The following is a 6,756-nucleotide window of genomic DNA, read 5'->3' as shown; positions in this document are numbered from 1 at the left end:
TGCCTACTGCTTAAACATGGAAAGAATAAAAAAAAAAATCAAAAGGGACACCGTATAAAAAAGACAAGATCACCAAATAGAATGAAAGGAACCTGCGAGTGGTCTTGGAATAATGTCAGGATACAATAGGACAAATGTCACTAGAGCCAGGAAAATGATGATAATAGTGCCACTTATCAAATTCAATTACTTGTGCTGTCTTGCTTCGGGTACAAATGGAACAACCTCCAGGTAGACTCCAGATAGATAGTGTTGACGGCTCCCCTCATGGCAGGAGAGATATCAGAGCTGGAACTGTTTCAGATCTGAACTGGCACAAAGATCATTCACGGTCTACACAGAGCCAGTAAAGTATTTAAATCAATAGGAATACCAGATAATCCTAAATGTGTAACCAGTGGAGCGAAGAAGAAAGACTCGTATCTGCACACTGCCATAACTACGTATTGGAGTGAGAGATATGAGAGAAAATTTAAAATAAATCCATTGAAATGCTGGGTCGCTGTCAGCACCTCAACATTTCACTGGGACCAGATTATTCAGCACGCTACAAGGAAACATAAACACTGCTGGAACAAATGTAGAAATCTTCTAGAGGAAACTAAATAAATACCTCCGCAAATGCTGAATCAACCAGCAGCAACAGCCTGGTTAATCAGGCAAAGCACCAGACAAGCCTGGTTCAGGGCCGGACTTTGGGAGTAGGAAAACTCTGAAGCATTCAAAGGTATATTAAAGGTAAAGTTTGGTTAATCAGGCCTCAGACCGGGCTGTGCGGATAAGCGAACACTGGAAACCTGTCAGAAGCAACAGAAGAATGATGCTGAGAGTGTTGTGGAGAGTGAGGGAAGATTGTAGTGGGTCGGTGAAGGGAGAAGCTTACATACATAGTTCTTGACTCCACTTTGCCTTCTTGACCCTCCTTTGCATTCTTCTTGACGCTCCTTCGCCTGCATCTTGACTCTCCTTTATACTTTTGATGAGTTTCGAGTCTCTAACTACTCTCGGAGCCCAGCCATGGGCCAGACTTGTCTGGCGCTTGCCTGGTCAACCAGGCTGTTGCTGCTGGAGGCCCGCTGCCCCACATATGCATCACAGCCTGGTTGATCTGGCATCTGGTGGAGATACTCGTCCAGTTTCCTCTTGACGGCTTCTATACTTGTTCCAGCCCTGATTCTGATATGCTTTGGTAAGATGTTAAATAGTCTGGGGCCACGAATGTTGATACATTGTTCCCTTAATGTGACCACCGCACCCCTGCTCCTCACTGGGTTTATTTTGCACTTCTTCCCATATCTCTCACTCCAGTATGTTATGGCAGTGTGCAGATTTGGGACCAGGCCCTCGAGTACTTTCCAGGTATATATTATTATGTATCTTTCCTCCGCTCCATTGAGTACATGTTCAAGACTTTAAGAACATAAGAAAGAAGGAACAGGCCTAGTGACCCATGAGGAGCAGGTCCATGTCATCCCCCCGGATTAGCCCAATGACCAACCCAGTCTGGTCACCTCCACTCAAGGAAGGAGCACGGCACCAGATCCAGCAGCATAAGCTAGTCAGGTCCAGCTCACACCCACCCGCACCCACTCATGTATTTATCTAACCTATTTTTAAAACTACACAAAGTTTTAGCCTCGGTAACTGTACTCGGGAGTTTGTTCCACTCATCCACAACTCTATTACCAAACCAGGGCTTTCCTATATCCTTCCTGAATCTGAATTTTTCCAACTTGAAACCATTGCTGCGAGTCCTGTCTTGGCTGGAAATTTACATCCCCTTTGTTTATTCCTGTTTTCCATTTATACACCTCGATCATATCCCCCCTAATTCTACGCCTTTCGAGAGAGTGCTGATTCAGGGCCCTCAGTCTATCCTCATAGGGAAGATTTCTGATACGTGGGATCATGGAATCATGATCCCATGATATGTGTATGTGTGCCGTAAACGATCTTTGTATTCCAGCTCTGATATTTCTCCTGCTTTAAACAGGGTCGTCAACACTGAGCAATATTCAAAACGAGGGAGCACTTGAGATTTGAAGAGTATCACCATGGCCTCTATTTCCCTTGTTTTGAAAGTTCTCAGTACTCGCCCCGTCATCTTCCTGGCTGTGATCGTTGTCTTATAATGTTCTTTGAAAGAAAGATCAGCTGACATAATTGTTCTCAAGTCTTTTACGTGTTCCTTTCGTTCTATTTGGTGAGCTTGAGTTTTGTCTGATCCTCGACCCTCCTTCGACTGCTTCTTGACCCTCCTTCGTCTGCTTCTTGACCCTCCTTCGACTGCTTCTTGACCCTCCTTCGTCTGCTTCTTGACCCTCCTTCGTCTGCTTCTTGACCCTCCTTCGTCTGCTTCTTGACCCTCCTTCGACTGCTTCTTGACCCTCCTTCGTCTGCTTCTTGACCCTCCTTCGACTGCTTCTTGACCCTCCTTCGTCTGCTTCTTGACCCTTCTTCGTCTGCTTCTTGACCCTCCTTCGTCTGCTTCTTGACCCTCCTTCGACTGCTTCTTGACCCTCCTTCGTCTGCTTCTTGACCCTCCTTCGACTGCTTCTTAACCCTCCTTCGTCTGCTTCTTGACCCTCCTTCGACTGCTTCTTGACCCTCCTTCGTCTGCTTCTTGACCCTCCTTCGACTGCTTCTTGACCCTCCTTCGACTGCTTCTTGACCCTCCTTCGTCTGCTTCTTGACCCTCCTTCGTCTGCTTCTTGACCCTCCTTCGTCTGCTTCTTAACCCTCCTTCGTCTGCTTCTTGACCCTCCTTCGTCTGCTTCTTGACCCTCCTTCGTCTGCTTCTTGACCCTCCTTCGACTGCTTCTTGACCCTCCTTCGTCTGCTTCTTGACCCTCCTTCGTCTGCTTCTTGACCCTCCTTCGACTGCTTCTTGACCCTCCTTCGTCTGCTTCTTGACCCTCCTTCGACTGCTTCTTGACCCTCCTTCGTCTGCTTCTTGACCCTCCGTCTGCTTCTTGACCCTCCTTCGTCTGCTTCTTGACCCTCCTTCGTCTGCTTCTTAACCCTCCTTCGTCTGCTTCTTGACCCTCCTTCGTCTGCTTCTTGACCCTCCTTCGTCTGCTTCTTGACCCTCCTTCGACTGCTTCTTGACCCTCCTTCGTCTGCTTCTTGACCCTCCTTCGACTGCTTCTTGACCCTCCTTCGTCTGCTTCTTGACCCTCCTTCGACTGCTTCTTGACCCTCCTTCGTCTGCTTCTTGACCCTCCTTCGACTGCTTCTTGACCCTCCTTCGACTGCTTCTTGACCCTCCTTCGTCTGCTTCTTGACCCTCCTTCGACTGCTTCTTGACCCTCCTTCGTCTGCTTCTTGACCCTCCTTCGTCTGCTTCTTGACCCTCCTTCGACTGCTTCTTGACCCTCCTTCGTCTGCTTCTTGACCCTCCTTCGACTGCTTCTTGACCCTCCTTCGTCTGCTTCTTGACCCTCCTTCGTCTGCTTCTTGACCCTCCTTCGTCTGCTTCTTGACCCTACTTCGACTGCTTCTTAACCCTCCTTCGACTGCTTCTTGACCCTTCTTCGTCTGCTTCTTGACCCTCCTTCGTCTGCTTCTTGACCCTACTTCGTCTGCATCTTGACCAAACTCTGCCTGTATCTTGACCCCATTTTCCCTGCATCTTGACCCCACTTTCCCTGCATCTTGACCCCACTTTTCCTCGATATTGACTCCTTTTTGCCTGCATCTTGACCCCACTTTGCCTGCCACTTGCATCCACTTTACCAGCCTATTGAGAGCATTTTGCTGCCTACTGTTCCCACTTTGCCGACCCCTTGGCACCACTTAGCTCTACTGTTGGCCCCACTTTATACGCCTCTAGCTCCCATTTTACCTGCTGTCGCTGTTTAGTCCGCGGAAAGTGTACAATTCTGCCAGAATGTAAACATGATGAATTATGCAGATTGTTTACCAGACTGTCGTTCAGGAGTTTGTTTACAGTAGTAGGTTGGGGAAGAGAAAGAGAAAAAATAGGAACAAATTGACGCTCTCATCTCTCATCCTTCCTTCGAAGGATGGCGGACAAGAGGGAGTGGGAGCGAAGGATGAGGTAATAGATTAAGATGTGGATGGATGGTGTGGATGAATGGTGAGAGAGACCGCCAGGTAAACACAAGTATCTGCAAACACAGATGACCTAGAGTCGAATCTGTGTTTACAGATAGAACTTCACCCCTTCCCCATGGCTCTGTCAAACTGCTGGTGGAAGCAGCGCGCACTTGATTGAGGCGCCACAGCCTACGCTGACATGCACAACACAAGGATATGTGTCATCCTAAGTCTGGAGACTTCAGAGGAGAGGCTGAAGTTTTCCAATATGAGTTTAATAGTCATGAGAACTTCCAAGGTTTTGTTACATCAGAGATGGAGTTACTTTGTTGGTATCATCTCTCACCGACCTGTTTCATGCACACGGGAAAATACACTTTAACCTTACATACATACGTACATAATACATACTACATACATTTATACTACAAACATACAAACTACATACATACATATTACATACATACATACGACATACATAGTATATACATTCATACTTCATACATATACATACACACTACATACATACTACACATACATATATACATACATACATACATACTGCATATATATTACATACAACATACATACACACATACTACATGTATATTGCATACAACATGCATACATACTAATATATATATATATATATATATATATATATATATATATATATATATATATATATATATATATATATATATATATATATATGTCGTGCCGAATATGTAAAACTGGTCAGTTAGCAAGAACTCATTTAAAATTAAGTTCTTTCTAAAATTTTCTCTTGTACGTTTAAAGATATGTTTTTTTTCATTAATTTTAATGTAAATTTTTTTAATTTTGCTCCAAAAGAATCTTAGAAAACTTACCTAACCTTATTATAACAAGAAATATTTATTTTAGCCTTACCTAACTAAATATATTTTAGATTTGTTTACAATTTAATACTAAACAAACACAGTGAAATATATTTTTTTTCGTTAGGTTCAGAATGATTTTGGCGAAATTATTGCATACACAAATTTTCGCTTGTCCTATATGGCAAGATGAGCGTTGCTATTTAAGTCAAGATTGCAAGTTCTGCCTATTCGGCACGACATATATATATATATATATATATATATATATAGATATATATATATATATATATATATATATATATATATATATATATACACATGCACACATACAGACTACATACATACATACATATATATGCATATATAGAAAGTCACGTCACATTGGGATGGAAATTAACTCTAGTTCTTTCGCACTCTTGTGCGTCGTTAGGAGCTGTGCAATGTTGCAAGACAACTTACATACAGACATATGTACACACATATATATACATATATACACACATACATACATATATACACACATACATACCACAATGAACAAAACGAGACCAAAAACACCTGAGCTCTATCGTGTGTTTACAAACATGTCTTCGGAGTGGGTGATGGGGAGTGGGAAGGATGGTTGGAGTGGGGTGTTGGGGATGAGTGGTAAGGGGAGAAAAAGAAAGAATGGTTGAATTCGAGTATCGTCTATTCTTCCTCTTCTCCATCTTGTCTACTCTTCTGCTTCTTCCTCCTCTTATGTCTCCTCTTCCTCTACTCCCCCTCCTTTCCTTACTCTTTCTCGTCTCCCTCATCCTTACTCTCCTCTTCTTTCTCTTCTCTCTCAATTTCCTTTTCTCCCTTTTTGCCTTCTCCATATTCCCCTCTTCTACCTTTTCCCCTTCCTGACCTCTGGCATAGTTTGACACTGTAGGTCTGAAGGGGCAGACTTGTTTATTGCTGACTAGGCTGCTTGTTTTGATGTTTGTGTTTGCCTACCGTGTTTGGAAGGGTAGGGGAGGGAGGATGAGGGATGGTGTTATGAGAGTAGGGGAGGTGAGTCAAGTGAGGAGAGGATAAAGGGGAATGGGTGATGAGGTGAGTACAGCCCATGGCTGGGCTCTAGAAGTAGAAAGACTCTCGAAACTCATCAAAGGTACAAAGGTACAGGTACCCGTTTCATTATTCAGGTTGCACTAACTTTACAATTCTTGGATGCTTATCCCCACACAGGTATCACCCTCCTTACAAATTGCTGTTATATAACTGCAGCAAATGCTCCATTTTTTTTTTTTTGTAAAGTACTGCCAACCAACATGCTTCTCTAATTACTTGATAACTTAGACACCGCCCTCTATTAAGTGCAGTTTCTGATCTACGTATTAGGACTCTTTACATGTAGCGGGGTGGAGCTGCCGCAGTATGCTCGGTGTACTTGTCAGGCGAGACTGGTGGCTCAGCCCAGATTGTTTTTTTTATGTATCAGAAGACGTGATAGTAAGTTATTCACCTCAGCTCGTCACTAACTCCACACTAAATTCACACTTGACCCATTCAGACAATCATATACATTCAGTAAATGAGGTATTCTGAGGTCATCAGATTCCTGTTTCCTGTTAAGAGACTGCATCTGAACGATCATTTGATAACGAGGCAACCGAGTCAGTAATAGTAGTGGTAGTTGTGATAGTGATATCAGAACTGGTGATAACCGGAACTACAACTACTGGTACACAGTTCTACGAGCGGCAGTGCAGTAACTCGAGTAGCTAAAAACTGTGCTAAATTAGTTGTAGGCCAATTTATAGCCTGTTCCATCTTCAGTAAATTACCATGCCATTTTTCCCATGTG

This window comes from Cherax quadricarinatus, chromosome 19, assembly GCF_038502225.1.
Source record: "Cherax quadricarinatus isolate ZL_2023a chromosome 19, ASM3850222v1, whole genome shotgun sequence".
In the NCBI taxonomy this organism is placed as follows: Eukaryota; Metazoa; Arthropoda; class Malacostraca; order Decapoda; family Parastacidae; genus Cherax; species Cherax quadricarinatus.
This window is presented reverse-complemented; position numbering follows the sequence as displayed.